This window comes from Xenopus laevis, chromosome 6L (genome assembly GCF_017654675.1).
Source record: "Xenopus laevis strain J_2021 chromosome 6L, Xenopus_laevis_v10.1, whole genome shotgun sequence".
Taxonomy (NCBI): domain Eukaryota; kingdom Metazoa; phylum Chordata; class Amphibia; order Anura; family Pipidae; genus Xenopus; species Xenopus laevis.
Genome location: NC_054381.1, coordinates 93,809,224 through 93,830,831, shown reverse-complemented (window position 1 = coordinate 93,830,831; position 21,608 = coordinate 93,809,224). Strand labels below are relative to the sequence as shown.

The 21,608-nt window shown below is 37.4% G+C and overlaps 1 protein-coding gene across 15 annotated transcripts in view; it reads right to left on the bottom strand.

Annotated features, from left to right (window-relative positions):
• rreb1.L (ras responsive element binding protein 1 L homeolog) overlaps positions 1-21,608 on the bottom strand; it is a 68,623-nt gene that overhangs the window by 33,682 nt on the left and 13,333 nt on the right. The gene's annotated exons all lie outside the window — the stretch shown is intronic.

Genomic DNA, 21,608 nt, shown 5'->3' with positions numbered 1-21,608 from the left:
AAGACTCAAGATTAAACATTCTATATTGTGCAGTGGGAAGATGTTAACCAATACAAATTTCTGCAGTACTTTCAAATCTAAGCCCTCAATCATGTGTAAATAACAGGGTGGCTCCTTTCAGCCCAAGACAACCAGATTGACAGTGTTAAACTCCTGTTTTACTCCAAAATTATTATCATTTTTCTAAAGTCCAGCGAAGAAATTTACAAAAGTAAAACACAAAAACAGTAACAGCCCATGTGGCACATATTGTGTAATATTACATGTGCTTCTCATATGTATTAGTGTATTTTCAGGTTCCAAAGGAACGTAATGAAAAAACAAAAACACATTTTCTTCAAATAAAACACACACAATTAAACTTATGTGTATCAAATGTCAAATGTGCCAAATGTATTCACAATAGGTTACCCCCATCCATGCACAGAAACAAAGACTATACAGCTAGCAGAACTCCTTTTCTTTTCAGATCTTGAGCAGAGTAATACACTAACACTGTAAGCGATCTGTAATCTGTGGATTACTAACAATGGCTGGGAAAGGCAAAGAAATTAACACATGGGTGCCAGAAAGCACAATATACTGGAAGAACACAATCCGCTTTAAAGTTAAACCTGATGTATGGCAGAAAGTTTAGCAGTAAGAAAGAGCAGTGCCTGATGATGATGATGATGAAAGTGAAGAAAAATACACAATATAAAAACCTTTTACACAGAAAACTAATGGAACTTTCAGATCACTTGTCACTCTATAGATATGTACTTTGTCTTATATATTCAGAGAGAACAAATGGTTATAAGAGGGATGTAGCAATAGCTCTCTAAACCATGGGCAGCTCAGCCTCCACAGATGCTTTCCTTCCCTTTGTATCCTTGTGAAACGGCCAACACCCTTTCGTCTTCCAGGCACAGTAATAAGACAAGAGAGCTCATTCAAACATAGGCACATAAGGCTAACATTTTGCTAAATAACTTAATAAAATACATCTCCAATCAGCAGAAGGTTGAAGATCCCTGCAATTATACCTAAGCACAACATAAATTATAAATTCTGTGGCCATAGAAGACTTGGTGGATACTTGTGAGGAATTTGGTCAATTTAGCAGATATTTTTACACCCGTCCTATCCTTTGTGCTACTGTGGGAGATATGGCAAACAGGTCAGATATGTGCAATGCTGTGACCTGTATCTATTTATTTGCAAATTGTAGTTTTGCCGAAGTTTGCAGACTCCTACTATAACTACAGGGTGGTCTGCTCCAACCTCTATCATGTTACCCACCCTGCTTGTTTCTCCCCATGAAAGAGAACATGTTGTTGGGAGCTTATATAATATACATTTTCTGGGGAGAACATTACAGGTGCTACAGTCAAATATGTATCATTAGGACCAGATGTTATGATGACCGAAACACTTTGTACAATGTGTTAAAAGTAAAGAAACATAGTATATAGAGAAGGGAGTGCTAGTCTTAGTGTGAGGTCACACGGGCAGATTCGGGGAGATTAGTCGCCCCGGCAACAAATCGCCTGTTTTTCGGGGCCACAATCTCCCCAAACTGCATTCCCATCGTTTTCCAAAGTCGCCGGAAGTTTCCTCGTGAGTGCCATCCCGATGGCGATTTTTCATTATAGCCGTCGGGAAGGCAGTTCGGGGAGATTGTCTCCCCGAAGAAAAGGCGATTTGTTGCTGGGGCGACTAATCTCCCGAATGTCCTTACCCTTAAGTCTTTTTCTAATGTACATTGTTTCTGACCATGCATCCAGTCTTTGTTTTACATAAGGGTGCACAGACACTTACAGACTATTACGGACCCATGTTATAACTTATGCAAGCAAACTCCTGTTAATTATAATAGCTGTGCTACACTGAGAAGCAAATAATTAAATAAAAAATGTGAACCAAAACATGACACCCATCTCATTGATGCTACATTGCCTAGCCTCAATATATACCATTGCTAACTTTTCAAACTACAGTTTTTTACCGCAGCCTTACATGTGACAAAAATTATTTAAAAATATCATGCAAACCATAATGACATTATTTGTGTGTTATAATCTTCTTATTTTTGTTCATATATTTAATTTTATGGCAAGTTTTTTGTTAATATAAAGGACATTACCGGTAAGTGAATAAAAAAAAATTACAAATGTTTATATTTATAGTGTCCTGTTCTGCTCTTTGAAATTTCCTGGGTCACAGATGAAACCAATAGATAAGAATGGATCATTTTTTACCATAAAATATATAATAAATATAATTTGCCTTACTCAGAATAAACTTAAAATGGCAACTCTGACAATAAACTAGCTGTGTTACATATTTCCATTTCTTATACCTATGAGAAGTCTAACAGAAAATTAGTCTAAATACAGTGTTGCTTTTTAAGGGTTGTTTTCATACTGTTCCTAGAAATAGGCACTTCACCTAAAGTAAACTGGGTGGTGTTCAGTGATGTTATGTGTGAAAACCAGTGCACTCTGGGGAGATTAACACCCTGCAAATTAGCCAATGAGGATGCTCAGTCATAACTACAGAGATCCAGTAAGTCTTTTAATGTGACAGGACATTACACCAGTCACATTAATAAACTGGAATTTAAAGTAATATTTAAAGTATTTTCATGTGATAAATAAAAGGGTTACCCCAGTCACATTAATAAACTGGAATTTAAAGTAATATTTAAAGTATTTTAATGTGATAAATATAAGGGTTACCCAAACCAGTTTGTGAACTCACTACAGGCATAAAAAACATACAATATTTAACATACAAAGTCCCTCTCTATGTCGACATAATATCTCTAAACTGAAACAAACTACTCATTAGCTTGCTGAATATTAATGCAATGTAAACAAGCTGAAACATGGATACAAAAAATAAAGCCATTTGGCTACAACATGCAGAAATTCTCAGGATTTAGTGAGACCCATTGGAGGTAATGTAGTAAAATGCACAACAATTGCTTAGGTCTAGTAACCCTTAACAACCAGAATTTTCAACCAGCAGTAAATGATACCCGTCAAATTCTGCCTCTGTCTTGCAGGGACAACTTACCCACTCCACCCTTGGACTGGCAGAGTCATGCAACCTCTCCCTTAACTTGCATTTTTGCATTATGAAGTGATGGTTTCTGGTACTTGAAGTCCCTCTACTTGCCATAGAATATGTACACTGCCCACCAGATTTTAACCAATGTAAATTGCGCTTCTTTGGGATTAGCATGGTTGCTTATTAGTTGCATTCTAAATTCACATACTTCTTTTTAGACAGTATGTCCAACTCAGTGCCTTGCAAGCAACATGTTGCTCAACGATCTATTTTGTTGTTGCTTTAAAGCAGGTGCTCTTTTTTTTAAGTTCCTGGCTAATTCTGAATTAAAAAATGCTATCTAGAACAAGCACATCAACTGTGATAAAATATAGATGTCTCATAAATATCACATACGCGTGATATTTTTATTTTGCTCATAACATACCACCCTATGCCAGAGAGTTCTAGGGAACTAACAAACTTACTGTATATTATTAGCTGTACAATCAGGCACTTACTTAAAATACACATAGGGGGTGATTTATTAAGGACAAAGATGTGTTTTCCATTAAAATTTGTTTTATAGTGGATTTTTGGTCAAAATTTAAATTGTCGGGTTAAAAAAAAAAAAGCGTTTTTTTCCCTATGTTTTTTTATTTTTTATATAGAATTTTTAGAGATTTATTATATCTCAGCCCTGGAGATAGCTTGAACCCGAAAATACACCATCTAAAACCTGTCAAGGTCATGTAGGAATAAATGGCAGAGGTCACTTGAACCAAACATTCGAGTTTTTATTAAAATAGAAACTATTCAAGTTGAGTTTTCATTCAATGTATACAAAACTCTCAAAGTTGACCTTTGATAAATAACCCCCATAATGTGCCTGTCTTTAACTAGATATAAATATAACCAGTTCCACAAATTATGAAAAGATAAAAATCACACAATCAAGGGTTGTTTTAGATAAGGCTGTTAAAGGAGTCTAGCAAATGTACAGCCTTTTGTCAGTACTAGGCCTTGTGAAACACTACACTCACAAAAACAGAAAGCTTTCAGCATCAGGAAGCAGCAAGACAACTAACTAGGCAGCAAAGCAGAATGTTTAACTGGACCATTTAACACCTAGGATAAACTCAACAGGGAACCTCCTTCCCCCACTTCCAAGCACACCTTTATTTAGCTAGTATTTTTAACTCATTACCTTCCAGAAACTGCTGGGTAACTATGCATATTTCTACTTGCCAGTTCTACGTTTACAGTAGATGCAGCCACTAGGCTCCAGTATTAGAAGAACAAACTAAATAATAAGATCATATGAAACACTGTCAACCTAATTAACGGTGGTCAAAATCTGGTTGATCCTCTACATAATCCAATCAAATGATCCCCAGGCAAAACAGGCTGGTAACATTCAAGTGGCCAAACATGTGTAAAGCCACCTTCAATTGTTCGGTTTCTCAAGGCCAACAGCCAAAATGAATGGTACCACAGAAAGTGAAAAAGAGATGTGACATCTTGTTTTCTTTTCATCTAACAATGTACAGGTATGGGATCCATTATGCAGACAACCGTTATCCAGAAAACTCTAAATTTTGTAAAGGCCGTCTCCCATAGACCCCATTTTATTCAAAAATTTCACGTTTTAAAAAATGATTTCCTTTTTCTCTGTTATAATAAAACAGTACATTATCTAAATGAAGATATAATTAATCCTTATTGGAAGCAAAACCTGCCTATTGGGTTTATTTCATGTTTGTATGGTTTTCTAGTAGACTTACAATATGAAGATCCAAATTACAGGAAGATCCATTATCTGGGAAACCCCAGGTCCCGAGCATTCTGGATAACAGGTGCAATACTTGTATCATGAACATGCTGATGGGGAATAGGCAGATAGGAGAGATCATCTGTGACTGAGCCTAAGAAACTTTTGTTTTTTGTGATTTTTTTTTTTGGCGGGACAGAGTTATTAATTATTTAATGAAATTATTTAAACCATAAATAGCAGGTATACCCACACAGAAATTTTAATACGGTTTACCTACACTGAGCAAAGAGTTAATGTAACAACACAGATACTAATCACAGAGGCCAATGGAATGCAGACTATTCCCTGTCCTGTTGATGATGCATCCCTGTCTTGTACAGACACATTTCTTCCTTGGATTTGATTAAAGCTGAGAGGGTTTCTTTTTTGGGGGCATTTTGTGCAGACACTCAAATGATCCCAGAATAATGCCTTACATATAATTACTAAGGGATAATAGCAATAACATTTACAAAAAACAATGGAATTTTTTCAATTACGAGTATATTGGAAGTTGCATAGAATTAAATTTACTTTCATTATGCGAAAAATTTTGGGTGAAGATACCTTTTAAATATACTTAAAAAACTCCTCCAGATTGATTATGCTATTTTAATCAAAATTACAGTTAGTAGTGTGCATATGGACAAGGCCACACTACCTAGCTCCTAGTTTGTTGTACTATATTAAATGTTTAACAGTTAGCTCTCAACAATCTTTATTTTTTCGTATATTAGGACAGGAAAATGGCTTGTTAAGGTTCATTCACAGCCACGTCCTGTACCTAACACCTTGTGAATCTTAACTACTGTCTTTGTCACACTCCTCTCTGTACATTCAATGTGTCAGATGTATTTGTAAGTTTAATTATTATAAAATATTCCAGGCAGCCATCTTTGGGACATCAGGAGATAAATAAGCCACGGTCATAAGCTCCTTGCTGGCATTATTATCCTGTCCTGCCTGCACCTAGGCACACATGGCTGATTTGGCATTCAGCAGCATTGTACTCCTAAGGGATCATAAAATATCCATGCATGTTTTACATCAGGAGCCATCAATTTGTTGGTCTCCAGTTACAACTAACAGTATCCCCAGTTGTTGCGTTGGCATGATGGAGGTTTAAATTCAGCAAACATTTTACTTGCCTAAATGTAAGTAACAGGTGATATAATTTATGTCATGCTAGGCTACTGTCACACAAACTATCTAGAAGCAATAAAATGGAGAGGGAAGTCACATGTGACAAAGGTTCATGTGGAGTGTTGCAGACTGATCTATGTGTAACCCAGTTACTGTATTATTTTTATTAAACACACATTTACCAACACTGTACAATACAACCATTAACTGGTGGAAGAGGAAATGAGGGACAAATTCAATAGAGCTTGCAATCTAGCATAACACAAATAGAGAACAATTAATGACTATAGTCCAAATGTTATAAATTAAATCTCTGTTATGCTTCAATTTGTTTGGTACATGAAGATTCTGTGCTCTGCAGTGAAACAGAGGTTGTGAGAGGGCTTATGCAGGCAACTGAAATGTTACAGAGCACATGATGTTGCATATCTGTTCATGTAAGTGCAAAGTACAAAGAAGGCATAGTATAAGTGGTGAGGGCAATGATTTCTCTGAGCTCAGGGTCCCAGCACAAGTATCTCATTTGTCTGGAAGAGTGTGTTTGCTGCAAGTAATGAGTTACAGCTGGAGATTTCTGTCGACCAGTACCGTCCCTCTCAGCCTATTTCTCTTTTCTATCCTTTAAAGGGGATCTATTGCGAAAATGAACATTTAATAATACAGGCTTCATCTCACTGAAATAAGACACTTTCTAAATACAATCAATTAAAAATGCTGTACTGTTTTAGAAATAATCAAGTTAGTCTTCAGTATCTCATTCTCCACAACCTGTCACTTTTCATGCGATCTTCATGCAGAGGTCTGGTTCAGATTTTGATTAACAGGTAGGTCTTCTACGTCTTTTAGGGGACTCCCTTTCTTAGCAGAATAACTCACGTTACCAACAGCAGCACAAACAAAAGGTAACAAAATAACAGACACTGTCAAACACCCTGCACGCAGAGAAACTAGTGATGAGCGGGTTGAGTTTCCCTCGACCCGCACCCGACCCTAACCCACCCCCTCCCAACCAGAACCTGGCCTGGCCCGCTCTGTCCCCTCTATTTATAGACCCAAGCCCGCCCCACAGTGACATAACGAAAGGGGTGGGGCAAGCCCAAGTTTATAAATTCAGGGGCCAGAAGCCAGTAGTGTGAGGTTGCAGGTGCGGACCAAAGATGTTTTGTGGCAGTGGGCTCGAACCCGCCTGACCTGCAGGTTTCGGGCCAGCCCGCACATCACTAGTTAGCACCTAGGTTAAGGGTGCAACCCCCCAAAGAATGTATTAGACCTGTCAATCAAAAACTGTCTCCACCTGCTGCATGAAGACAGAATGAAGAGAGACAGGCTGCTAAGAGTGGGAGAGTGAAGAGTAACAAGATTATTTCATAAATGGTACAGAATTTGTAATTCATTATATTTAGAACGTTTCTTATTTCAGCAAGATGAAACATATTAAAGTTTTGTTTATGTGACAGATCCCCTTTAAGTCCCCCCGTTGTTTCTTAAGTACCAGAAGCATTGTATATTGCATAACAGTTTGCACCACAGTATTATTGTGTATCGTTTATTTATTTCAGGGGAATAGCCTTAGTTTTGCCACTATTTTAAAATTTAAAAGCAATGGCACGCAAAGTGTTTTGCCACTGAACGATAGCTTGTAGGCATGCAGCTCTCCTAATACCCCTCCACAGGCTATCATGCTAATTGTACTGACCTTACTGGGGCATCTGTGGCTCAGTTTTTTCAGACGATAATCAACGGACTAAGAACGACTGTGTAATTATTAGCACCCAGAGACCTACTGTCAATAGAAGTTTATATCTCCGTTATTATGTAGTTTTAGCGAAAATATTTCTGGCAACTTTGTATGCTAGCATGAAGGAATCCACTTCCTTGTGAGCCGCTTAAGCTGGCCATAGACTCAAAGATCCGCTCGTTTGGCGACATCGTTCCCCGATATGCCACTAACGGCATGGCTATATCGGGGGTAATTCGAACGTTTGGCCGTATGGCCGAACGATCGAATTACGATACGCCACGGGGCACCGACGGGTCGGTCGGTTAAAAATCAAACCTTCCCGATCGATATCTTGACCAGATATCAATCGGGAAGACCCGTCGGAGCTGTCAAATTGGTCCAAACTACCAATATCGGCAGCTTTATCTGCCCGTGTATGGCCACCATTGCTCTATTGCAAACAACAAAAAGTTGATTTATCAACTAGATTTATTAATGATCAGAGCCAGTGTCCTATGGGCAAAGCAGGATCAATTATCCTCTGTCTGAACGGCTCATTAACAACACAGGTGCTTGGAATGCCTGTCGTTGATTGAACAATTAGTGTAAAGCAGGACACTCTAAGAGTAAGGTCACACTGTGAGATTCGGGGAGATTTAGTCACGGCGACTAATAGCCTCTTCTTTGGGGCAACTAATCTCCCCGAACTGCTTCCCCCTGTCTTCCACTTGCTACAAATGAAAAAATGCCTGCAGCATGGCACTCACTGCTCTTCATTTTCCGAAGTCGTCCGAAGTTTCTTCGTGAGGTAACTTCGGAAAACGAAGTGCCGCGAGTGCCATGCCACAGGCATTTTTTCATTGTAGCAGGCGGAAAACAGGAAGAAGCAGTTTGGGGAGATAAGTTGCCCCAAAGAAGAGGCGACTAGTCGGCAGACGACTAAATCTCCACGAATCTCCAGGTGTGACATTACCCTAAAGGTCACTCCTTTGCAATACATATATAACCAATAAAATAAAGCTAATGTCACACATGACAATTTCTCCACTGGAACAAATATGCTGCATTAAAAAAAAACTTTAGTTTAGATTGCCCATGCTTTAGTGGCAGAATTGTTTAATACATGACAGCCCTCTCTATTCAATATTTCAATGAGGATGGAGATGCCAGTAAATTAGCATATGCACGGATATGTAGTTACAGTAATTCTTTACTTTACACATTTTTAATTTACAAAACACACCTTTCACAGTCATAACTGTCATTACTCCATTTAGAAAATAGACAAAAGCTTCCTTAATAGAAAAAAAGCTTCCTTAATAGAAAATTAATTTTAAATGCGAAAGCCTGTTGTGACCACAACTTTGCTGTTGTGACATAGACATTCTGTGTTATTGGCCCAGTTAGCATCGAAAGTGTGAAGAATAAGAGTCCTTCACTTATCCAATGCCGCCGAATGATGGGCACAGACATGTGCAAAGCCTCTCTGTCCTAAGCATTAAAACAGCAGAGTCTTTATTTGCCAGCTGTTGCTGCTGCTTCTTGTGGCGTTTTCTATCCTGTACCCCTCCCAGTCATTCTTCAAAAACCTGTGTCTGAGTAAAAATTTCATAAGTCTAATAAGAAAGGGGGCAACAAAAAAGTAAAAATGGTTGTTAGTATTAGAGAATATGCCTTGCAGCAAACAAGAGTTTTACATGGATGGCTTCAAAAATCTTGTCAAACTGGTTAGCCAGCATTGTGTGCTTCATTTGTACAAGATCTGGTCTGCTGTGTACCTCTGAACCTTCTCTCACACCCATATGCTATCACACACACATATTAATTGTGTCAATAAGATAGGGGTGATGGGGAGAGAAAGAAATAAAGGAAAGTACTTTGAAGCTTTGTGAAGTCGAAGTTGCTTCTCCTGTGAATGTGTCCTTCTCCACTAAACCGGAATCAGTGTAAATACAGGACTGTGAACATTAGTCCCACACAAAAATGTTTTCTAGATAATTATTTTAACAAGGATGTCTGAAAATTCTGCATCAGTGTTTTCTCTGCTAATCCACTGCCTTCTGTTCTTCAGCGCATCCACTTGTCAGTGCTGATTCAAGGCAGATTTCAGCATGAAAATGCATGCTTTTACTTTGCGTTTTATCAAAAACCGCCACACATATGCACGGACAGGCAGATGTGGTATTGGGGTATATTGAAGACCATTGCAAGTGCTGATCCTGTACAGCAGATTCCACAGCTGCAAAGTTGTCAGCTTCTGAAGCACACAGTTTTTACAACTATAAACTATACAGTAGTACAAGTACAGTATATGTACAGTTTATTTAAGCATGCAAGATTTTTTTTATTATACACTACATATTTAAAAGTTGCTTAGAATCTTTGATTATGCAAAAAAAAAAGTTTTGAATGGAGTTCCCCTCTATCACAAAATAGATTATGTGCATCCAAGCTACTTATTTATGCAATGTTTTGATTTTAATGATGTTAAATGTTTTAAAGAATGAAGGTCAGTCCTGCCCTCTTCTATAAGTTAACACTGGAAAGCCAGCATTCCTCTGATAAGGCATTTGCAATGCAGCCACAATTAAGAGGAAACTGCCTACAGCCTTGAATTGCAGCTACCAAGCAACATATGAATTCACTGGAGGAGGAGAAAAAATGAATGTAGAGATGACAAGGTCAGTCCTACATTCTAACTTAAAAAAATCTAATAAAAATCACATATATGGATGTAAAGCATATGTCAGAGGCATATTTCAGCCACTGGAGAAATGTTCAATGCACCCCTGCCTCCTGTCATTGACATGAATTGAATCTTCCTGTTGCCCATGCCGACAAATGGTTTTTGGACCAAAAATCGTCTGTCACAAGCGTAACACCAAGTTTCCATACATGTCAATAGTAGGAGGCATGTGGAGGTTATCAGCCATTTATATGCCAGTTTAGGCATACTAGTTAATGTCATTAAGCAGGCATCTCTAACAGGCCATGTGTGTACCTATTAAATATGGCCACCGGTGTTTCAATCTCTTCCATAGCACCTGTTTATAGGGGCAGTTTGTATTACACAAAAGTCATACTTTCTTCTGTGTCATTTTTTTGTCAGTACAGCATGTGGCCTTTGCAATTTATAATGCCAATTGTAATAAACTCTAGAAAGGTTTGATAAAGGGAATAGTCACCTTTTGCAAAGGTTAGTATGTATTTACTGTAAAGTGGCTTTGCCGACCCCCTCTACCACTACGTAAATGTAGAGATGCAGTAGCACATATAGCCATACAGTCATATACAGAAAATTGATATCTGCTGCCAATCTCTGCATCAGTGGTTAACTTAAGCACTAACCTCTAATACTATGCAAATTTTTTTTTGTACTACAATGCAATTGGAAAAGTACTTATTTTGCAAAGTCCTACCACTTTGGCATAAAAGATGGAACATAAATACCATATGAACGCTCTAGGGTACAAAATAATTTGGACTTTGAAGAGAACGGGAGTTCTAAACTGCAAGGGCAACGCTTACCAAACAGTAGGGCTACATCACCTTCGACCCTGACAGACAGCCAGAATAAGATTAAGAATCATTACTATGACTTATTTGAACATTCAAAGCACTATAGAGAGTTTTCGTCACTGCATGACATTGTATGATTCTCTGACCTTTTCATGTGCTCAGGTTGTATAAAAATCATTTTTGGGCTGAAACCCAAAAAGTCTGAAAGCCTTTGAGCTAAAGGGTTACATGTTTAAACATCCCTTCTCATTTCCATGGGTACCACCAGACATGCCTATGCAAGACTCTCTATTTGCAGGAAATTTGTCAGATGCCCGATTTTAGTAACATTGCTATACTAACAGGATCCTTTTGGCTTAAAAGAGGTAACTACAAACAAGCTAAATCCTTTATTTTTCAGTTTTATTTTTATAAAATTATAAACAAATATCTCCTTCATGTTTGACTGAAAAATAAAATACACTTAAAATGTGTTTTGTTGTAATGTTCTCTAAATAGGAAAAAACAATGTATGAGAATAAATATGACACATAGTCCGACTGTCTATTTGAACATGAGTTGATGAAGAAGTGTAGGATGCTGGGCTGGCTAAATCCACCAGTTGTGCATACAGTAACAAATGGTCCATTCATAAGGCTAAACAGTGTCTGTTTGGAAAGGCTCGAAATTCTACAGTGAAATGGATGGTTGCTGTCTCATCACTCTCCCACATCACCAAGGGAGGAGGAGGATGGATCTCACATCTCACTGGGCCATATACTCACATATTACAACATTCTGTCTTTAAAAAAAACAAAAAAACCCAGCTATTCAGACACACATATGAAACATCATTTCACTGTGCAGATATATTTCACATTTCTCAAGAAAAACAAAAAGTGCCTGTGTGTGTGTGATTTTAAATATGTGAGCAGCAACGCGTTTGGCAAATGGATAGTGGTGTAAATTAGTAATACCCAAAACAGGCAAAAAAAAGACACTCATAGTAACAGAGACCAGCATCCCCTAAATGACTATGAATTAGAATCCATTTATTTAAAGAAAAAAAAAAGGAAAGGACATTCTATGGTCACAAACACATTCTATATTTAAATTGTTTAGTGCTAGGACACTGAAGCCAGTAAAATGCAATTAAGAAAAAACTTTAAACCCCTTCCCTCTACTGTCCCCGATCTTGAAACTGTTGTTCACCACATGTAAATCATGTCACACAAACAGTCAAAAATCAGCACAGCTGGCCACTGTGGGGGTATGGACAACAATAAATATATAGTTCAGACAACACAGCCTCACTGCTGTACCTGAATGTAAAAAGATGGACATGGGATATTCGTGTACATTGAGTTGGATATAAACGATTCATGAGATAAGTTCCTATAACTTTCATTTTGCATCTTATAGTGATACCCCATATCAACTGTACTGCGTAAACATTGGTATAATGAAAACTTTCATGAAAACAGGTTGCATGATTGTTTTATTTATACTATACAATAAAAATAAACAGGTCCCCTGTTTTCATCATTAGACATTTCACCACATGTTGCTGAAGCCATAAATATTTTACTGAGGCATTATTATGAGACACAAAATGAAGGGGATGCAAATGTATCATGTACATTTGTTAAACCCAACTCATTGTACATATTATTCTGCACTACAAAAAACCTTATAACGACAGGGTAACAGAAGGAAAAACGGCCCATATGCAAAAAGGTGTCCATCTAAGTAAGCAGGTTATTGCAAAATCTCTCTGCCTCCCTCTGCTAATCTGATTCTTTCCCTGTGTGTTACAAATCTTCAGGCATGAGGATGCAGGCCAAAGTACAAGGCAAGAACATTGGCCAACTGTTACTGCAGCCACATCACCCCCTCCTTCAAGCGTGTGGTTCCCAAGGACCAATCAGTGACCTGCCAACAGCTGTCCCGCCCTGCTGAGCCTCTCTGAGTGACAGCGGTGCACTGTTCAACAGAAGGTAAAATCCATCACTGAACAGAGAGAGCTACATGGAGTCCTGTAACAGTATCAGCAACTAAACACTGCAAAGCAAGGCTAACACATCTGCAGCATACAGTCAGCTTTTTTTCTTTAGAATCCCAGACAAATCAAGAACTGTTTAGTCTCAACAGGGCTTTGTGGACACACAACAAAAATACCAGAATACTGAAATATGTTTATACTGCTCAGGTATGAGGGTGCTTATGTCTGCACAATGCATGTTGCCCTTTGTCTGTGTACCAGTTATTATTCATAGTAAGGAATATTTATTTAAAGATTTGAAGATTTGAAAAGTGCAGCAAGTAAAATAAACTCTAATTTGGATACGACTGCCATGCCAGTAACTTCACACTGCTACAAAATATAATTGTGGTACAGTAGAGAGTTAACACACACACTCACACGTGTATCTCATCCCTTTGACCTTGGACTCGTTTGTTTCATCTGTCTTTGGGCACATTCTCTTTGCTAACCATTCAGCACACTGTGAGCTCTGATAATAATGGTTAATGTTTACTGAAACCTGTGCATGAACTGTACTAAACCCGATAGCAGAACTTTGCCTTTACGGCTCTGACAGCATCTCTCCTTTCCAACTTTGCCCAAATTAAAAGCATACTATCAAGGATACAGGTTGTGTTTATAAGCGGTTTGCTATATAATGTAGGAGGTGGGGATTGAAGCAGTTACACTTAGATGTCCTTTTTAGTTAAAGTTCACACTATGCTTGTGCCACACTTTTTTACTGTGGGAAAAAGTATTTAAGTGTAGTTGTCAAATTCTCCTTCAGGTGCTTAGTGAAAGGTTGATTCTGAACACACAGGTAATTTAAATAATGTCATAGAGCTATACAAGGATACTGAAAGTAGATGATTCTAAAGCTTAGCAAGTGCTCCAGTAACATGGGCTGCTCAACATGCTTATGTGTCTCAAGTAACAATGGATGAAGTAATGTTGCCAAGGAAGTATAATAGAAAGATATCATTGACTGAGGCAGCTGTGAAGAAAGCACATGCTTCCCAACTGTGATATCTGTACTCTAAAACACATCAACATCCAACTGAAAAGAGACAAGCTACTCTGAATCAGTCAGCATCATATGTCAAAGTTACATTTTCACCAGCAAGCTTCAGTGGCTGCAGACTGACCATTATGGGATATGTTCTACCTTTAACAGAATTTAGTCTAAGGTAAAATACCAGCCAGGTGGCAACTCTACCTTCAAGTTAACGTTTAGTACGTTATAGAATGGCCAATTCTAAGCAACTTTTCAATTGATCATTATTTTTTCATAGTTTTTTTAATTAATTGCCTTTTTCTTCTGACTCTTTCCAGCTTTCAAATGGGGGGGGGGGGGTTGTCACTGACCCCATCTAAAAATCCCTCTGGCTTTCAAATGGTGGGTGTCACTGACCCCATTTAAACAAAACATGCTCTGAAAGGCTACAAATATATTGTTACCGTTACTCTTAATTCCTCATCTTTCTATTCAGGCCCCCTCCTATTCATATTCCAGTCTCTCGTTTAAATCAATGCATGGTTACTAGAATTATATGGATCCAGACTGCTACAATTGCAAACTGGAGAGCTGCTAAATAACTCAAAAACACAAATAATAAAGAAATGAAAACCAATTGCAAGTTGTCTCTGAATATCACTCTCTACATCATATTAAAAGTTAATTTAAAGGTAAACAACCCTTTGAAGGCCCCAGCCTTAAAGGAAAGCAATATCCCCAAAATGAATACTTGAGTAACATATAGTTTATATCAAATTAAGTGGCATATTAAAGAATCTTATCAAACTGGAATATTAAGTAAATTTTGCTATTTTACATATCTGTCTGTGTGCTGCCTCAAAGATCACCTGACCAGAAATACTACAACTCTAACAGGAAGAAGTGTGGAAGCAAAAGACACAACTCTGTCTGTTAATTGGCTCATGTGACCTAAAAAGTATAGTTTGTTTGGTATGTTATTTGTGTACCGTGAATCGTACGATCCCAGCAGGCTGCCCTTATTTTTTAAAATGGCTATTTTCTATTTATGATTACCCAATGGCACATACTACTAAAAAAGTATATTATTATATAAATGGTTTATTTACATGAAGCAGGGGTTTACAGACGAGTGGTTTTATGCAATATATTTTTATAGAGACCTACATTGTTTGAGGGGTATAGTTTTCCTTTAAGCCTATTAGAACTAGCTTTGATACTTATTTGCAGTCATTGATTTTTTTGGAAATGAAAAACGGATGATTTAAACAACAAAGTCTTTATATATTTAAAACAGTGATAAATTGGTGATTTCAGTTCAAAACCCTTTATCTGAAGTGTAACTGCTATGTTAGTTGCTGGTATTCTTATGATGCTGTTGAGAAATGTATCAACTAATGTAGCAAATAGTAGCAGTAGACCAGGTCAGCCACCTATATTACTGAGCTACTTGCAAACACCAGAGTAGAAAGTGAACCATTACACTTAAAGGGGTTGTTCACCTTTGAGATAAATTTTAGTATCATCATCATTTCATCATCATCATTTATTTATATAGCGCTGTCAAGATACGCAGTGCTTTAGTATGATGTAGAGAGTGATATTCTGAAATAATTTGTATTTTGTTTTAATGTTTTATTATTGAAGGTTTTTGAGTTATTTAGCTTTTTATTCAGCAGCTCTTCAATTTGCATTTTAAGCAATCTGGTAACTAGGGCCCAAATTACCCTAGCAACCATGCATTGATTTGAATTAAAGACTGGAATATGAACAGAAGAGTCTGAATAGAAGGATCAGTAATAAAAAGTAGGAATAACAATACATTTGCTGCCATTAAAGAGCATTTGTTTTTTTAGAAGTGGACAGCGACGCCCATTTGAAAGCTGCAAAGAATCAGAAGAAATAGACAACTATAAAAGTATAAAAAATATATCATGAAAACCAATGGAAAAGTTGCTTAGCATTGGTATTATATAACATAATAAATGTTACTTTAAAGGTGAACCACCCCTTTAAGGGTGTTCAGAATGCTGCTGAACTATAGCTCACAGACTTAGAGGAAATTGTATGGATTCTATTTAATGAATGGTCTGAAAATTTAACCAACTCTCAGTTGTGTTCCCAGTCTACATACAAAATGCTCTGAAATTTTTTTTCTTGAATGCAAAATGTCATTTGTAAAGGAATTAAAGAATGGTGTTATCACTCCTGCAAGTTATACAATTGTTTAGCTTCTATTTGTTCCGCCTGTTTGGTGCTGTATTATAAGGTACCATTGTTTGTTCTGCAAACAAAGGGTGTAGCTTGTTTCCAAGGTGACTGCAATTCAGTTGCTCTTGTTGCACCTCACACACACAAAGTTACATTTGCACACCTGAAAGCATCTTGCTTTGGAGAAAAGACACAGCCAGGAAGAACTAGGTTTTACTTTTAAAAGTGGATCAGCAAACTGGCAAAGAAATCGATACATGTGTAACCACCTTAGCTTGTGGCATTGTGAAAGCCAGTACAGCCCACCAAACCTCAGTCAACAAGCTTAGCGTGTAAGAATAATAAGGCAGGTTATGCATATAACATAATATAAGAATAAAATAGTAGCCTAGCAATTTTAGTTTAGTACAGGTACAGTACAGTTAGTGGCATATTTATTAACCTTGGAGACAAATATCACCGGTGATGTTGCCCATAGCAACCAATCAGATCTTTGCTTTTGTTTTCTAACTGGTAGGTGACTGTTCAAATCTAACTGCTGATTGGTTGCTATGGACAACAATTCCATAGGTGAGGTTTGTCTCCAATGTTAATACACTTCAGAGTGTGTGTTCTGAAGAAAAGAAATGAAGACACATGTATACCTGTGAATGCATGCTCTTCTGCTATTCATATCAATTACATGACACACAGATAAATGGGCAAACTCCCACATGTACATTTAGGGATTAGGGCTATGGCACCTGGGCCAATTATGTCAATGGGAAGCAATCCATGGCATGTTGTGGGTGTTATAGTTTGACACTACCCCAAGGGATATTGGACACACTTGCAAACATACAAATTATTTTTCCTTGCTACCTTCACTTCACTGACTGTTCTATAACAGTTACAGGGAGTTGAACTGGATGAAAACAAACGCCTAAATATACAGTAGTTGATTTTGTTTTTCTGATCTCTATGGAACAAGCATCTAAAATGGCTGCAGAAAACCCATGGCTGAACTGGGTTTACAACTTCAGTAAAAACAATGTCATAAACATACAGTTGTAGAAGATGAAGAGACATGTTTAAATGCCTGTTAGATGGGTCCTTCAAACATTTGTCCATAAAATGTACAATGAAGCATTTTTAGATAAACAATGTAGGAAGTCAAGATTTAAAATATACCTGTATGTATACATAAGTAAAGAGCACACTTTGTTGATAAGGTCAAAGTCTCTTGCAGCAAAATATACACCCTCTTTATTGGCAGGGCTTGTTTCCATTCATTCCATTACACAGAAGGGAAAGGATGAGAGATACATTATACATTGCAAAGAGCAATCCTTCTCTGCATATTTGAATTAATATATGAGCGGATGCTAAAATACTGCTCTCTATGGCCAAGGTACATCTGCAAATCCTACAAGACATATTTATATGTAACAATATATAAATGAGAATGTTTATAAGCATTAGTCTCTCCTCAAAATTTAGAACTGATAGATGTATGAGGCAATTACAACACAATGCATATATTAGGGATGCACCGAATCCAGGATTCGGTTCGGGATTCGGCCTTTTTCAGCAGGATTCGGCCGAATCCTTCTGCCCAGCCGAACCGAATCCAAACCCTAATTTACATATGCAAATTAGGGACGGGGAGGGAAATCGCGTGACTTTTTGTTACAAAACAAGGAAGTAAAAAATGTTTTCCCCTTCCCACCCCTAATTTACATATGCAAATTAGGGTTCGGATTCGGTTCGGTATTCGGCCGAATCCTTCGCCAAGGATTCGGTGGTTCGGCCGAATCCAAAATTGTGGATTCGGTGCATCCCTAGCATATATATTATAAGAAAGTGCCACCCACATGTCCAGTGTACAGATACCATACAAACACAAATACAGAGGTAAAGCACTATCACAACGCACTATCACTAATAAATAACGTGGCTTTCCTCCAAGCAACACACCCTACAACATTTTCAAAATGAATACCAGCTTTTAAACAGAGAAAAAAACACATACATATGTGAATGTAACACGGTTTTCAAACTATTACAGGCTAATGGGTTACCGAAACAGGTCTGGGGTAAGAAACCGAAAAAGCAATGGAACGGTTACAGTTTCTCTAGATACAGAGCTTAGAAGAAGTAACAGTTGGTGCCCATAGGACTAGGACTCCCCCTCCCCCTGCCTCCCAATCTCCTCCACACCCTTCCAGCAACTATCAGAAATCCTCAGGCTTTGCGACTGCCAGCTGAAAGAACTGTTTAGTCAGCAGCAAGTAACAAATACACAGAGTCACAGACCTTCAACTGCTCCATCACTTTTATCTGCATCCCTACCTCACTGTACAGCTATAAAGAAGGGAACATTAGCACAGCCACATAATGCTTAAGTAGCTGTGCTTATGTCAAACAAAAAACATGCAGTGTTCTTCTCAGGCCAAAAGCAGTTAGAATAACACAGTCCAAATGGAAATAACATGATTTCATAGGTGTGTATTGGGGCATTTTTCATAAGGGGCAAGGGTAGCAGAAAGTAGAATATTTTTTTTTTTTAGTTTAAGTACACTTTGGTGATGTTTATCTATCTTACAAGGCTATTGATACAGAGTAAAGGTAAAATGGGAGCCCGGGGGAGGGGGGGGAGAGAAATACAGATTTCTCAATGTAGGGGTGCCCCAAGGCTCTGTAATTGGTCTGCTGTCCACTCCGTCTTTGGGAGATCTCATCCATGTATTTGTCTTTGACGATCATCTGCATGCTGATGATACCCAAATATATTTATCCCCCCCCCATTTTAACAGCTGAAACAGACTCCAATCTCCAACTGCCTCCTACCAATTTCCAACTGGATAAAACCCATATATATATATATATATATATATATATATATATATATATATATATATATATATATATATATATATATATATATATACAAGTACACGATCTGGAGCACTCCCAAGAATTGGACAATGCCTAGGTGCTGGTTAAAGAATCAATATTCAATTAGCAAACAAACCGCACAACCAGGTCTTGCATAAAGTGTCAAAAACTTATTTTAATATCGACGTTTCGGCTCCAAACTTAAGCCGTCTTCAGGAAGACGGCTTAAGTTTGGAGCCGAAACGTCGATATTAAAATAAGTTTTTGACACTTTATGCAAGACCTGGTTGTGCGGTTTGTTTGCTAATTGTATATATATATATATATATATATATATATATATATATATATATATATATATATATATATATATATATATATATATATATATATATATCTATCTATGTATATATAGCAAATGTATATATAGTGTGGGCAGCATAACCCCTGCACCATATCACTAACAATTGTCAAATTGCATATGTGTGTATGAAATATATTGTTCTAAATTGTAAAGGATGCCCAGCCAGCAGCTGAGCAGCATGAAAATATTGGTGTTTTTTTAGCTACACAGGGATTAATAACCCCTTTCTGTAAATGTGACACAACTGGCCATGTTCTAAATATGTATTTTACAGTTATTTGTCTCTCTTGCTTTTTTATATATAATATATATATATATATTTTTTTTTTTTTTATGTGCATAAATACATGTATATAAGTTTTTCAAGAGATATTCCATTCTCTTTTATGATACCATATTTAAAAGCACAAACAAATTGAAATGATTCTCATGTGATTTTGCAGAGGATTCTTTACCTTTAGGGTAGGACTCCACAAGCGTTTTTGTCGCAATCCGATGAGTTGCGCCAAAACGCATGCGACTTGTCGCATGTGACAAAAATAGTAATCCGTTGATCCGACGCGACACGACTGTCGGATGCAGACACGCGCCATACGACAATTCTATTACTTACCTTATTTTTGTCGCATGCATTTTGTCGCAGTGCGTCAGATCACGACTAAAACGCTTGTGGAGTCCTACCCTTAATTAATCTCTACAAACGGGTTCACCTGAAATTCCATCAACAAACAATTTAATAGGAAATGAGGCCTTTGCAAGTTTATCATACTATCCCCCTCCTCCTCCAGGCAGCTATGAGATGCTTCTATTGAAGCAACTTCCTCCATCTTATGTGAGCAGCATTTACACAGGCCCTCATGTTTCACTTCCTCAGGCACTAAAGCCTGTTTGGTTACTATTTCGTCTTCTTTCTTTCCCTACATCTTAACATTACAGTTAACCCTTACAGTCTTTCAAAATGTGAAAAATCTCAGCATTTCTAAACTGAGGTTAAAACTAAGAAGAAAGGAAAAATGTATGACTGCTAGGGTTTAAATGTGTCCGGCGACTATTGCTTTTACATCTCTTTGCTAAGAAGCAGAGGAAGATTTACCTGCATCTTCCCAGCTCTACACAAAGTTGTAGGATGCTTAGATGCACCAGCAAGAGTTAAGCACATTGGTAAACTTGTCATAAATAAACTTAATATAATATTTTAACTTCCAATGACATATGACAAGCAGGCTTTCTTTGCTGTACACTATAAACATATCCTATAAATGGTGTAATTGCATATGAGCAAGCTGACAATTTCTCTTGTAAATATAAAAAATGTTTTTCCTGCAGATCTAGATTGTTCTGTCATTTATCAGTTTTCTCACCCAAACACTGTTTGAGCCATGAATATTTTGGGCATGCTAGGAACCATTAAAATTTGTTTGGTGGTTGAATTTTTCTTTGGAAAATCAAAAAAACATTTCAGTTTAAAAAAAAAAAAATTGTTTGGTGGACACATTCAGCCTGTAGGCCTACAGGTTTCTTATAACAAGCACAGTGCAGAGTCTCTGCTCTGTATGTATTTTAAATAAAAACAAGTGGTCTTGCATATTAAATAAACATGAGTGAAGACACACAATACCCAAAACAGCCAAATAAACCCCAAACATTAAACAAATCTGCAGAACCTGGAGATGCAAATTCAGGACAACGGTCATTTAAATAAAGACTTGCATAACTAGGATTATTGTGTGCCTTTTAAAGGGAGATGGAAAATAAAACCCAGGTTTTGTTGCAATGAACAAACTCCAAATATTTTGAAGTTTGATTATCATCTAATAGTAACACCACGTATGCCAAAGTCATGGAAAGTACTATTTTATCCAGCTGGTATATACGCAGGCTAATCTGTGTACACTGGTTGTCAAAATTGTGACCCAGCCCTGATTATGAACT